The sequence below is a fragment of the Orbicella franksi genome, chromosome 12, assembly GCF_964199315.1.
Source record: "Orbicella franksi chromosome 12, jaOrbFran1.1, whole genome shotgun sequence".
NCBI classification, from domain to species: Eukaryota; Metazoa; Cnidaria; class Anthozoa; order Scleractinia; family Merulinidae; genus Orbicella; species Orbicella franksi.
This window is the reverse complement of record NC_138156.1, coordinates 25670993-25671497: the sequence shown is the minus strand read 5'-3', so window position 1 is coordinate 25671497 and position 505 is coordinate 25670993.

The window sequence follows — 505 nt, the reverse complement described above, 5'->3', positions numbered from 1 at the left end:
ATGGCCGCCGTATCGCCGAAAAGGTCCAACAAATAACAAAGAACTGAATTGTTATTCGCTACTTTCTGAGGTTCCTACAAAGAGATCATTCCAAAAAAGATTTGACTCGCCCTGTGTGAGAGAAATTAAGAATGCATGCCTATTTACAAAGTATCGTTAACATAAAAAACTAAAACCAAACTATTCACCGATAATCTGATATATATGTTATAAGATCAGCTTGCTATGTACTCATCTGAGATAAGCAACTACGTCATCGTGTGCAAATAACCGATATATCCCCACATCAATGGTATATGTACACGCAACAATTTGTTTAAATTGAAGACATTACAGTGCACCCTATCAGACATTATTCCAACACTTAAGTAATGCATAATTATTACGTCGAGAAGTAGTCCCATTTTACGACTTCACAGGACAGATGCATATCTTTATTTTTGCAGACGTTTTTGACAGTGTTTTCAATCACAGATCCAGAAGCACTTACAATTATAAATGACCG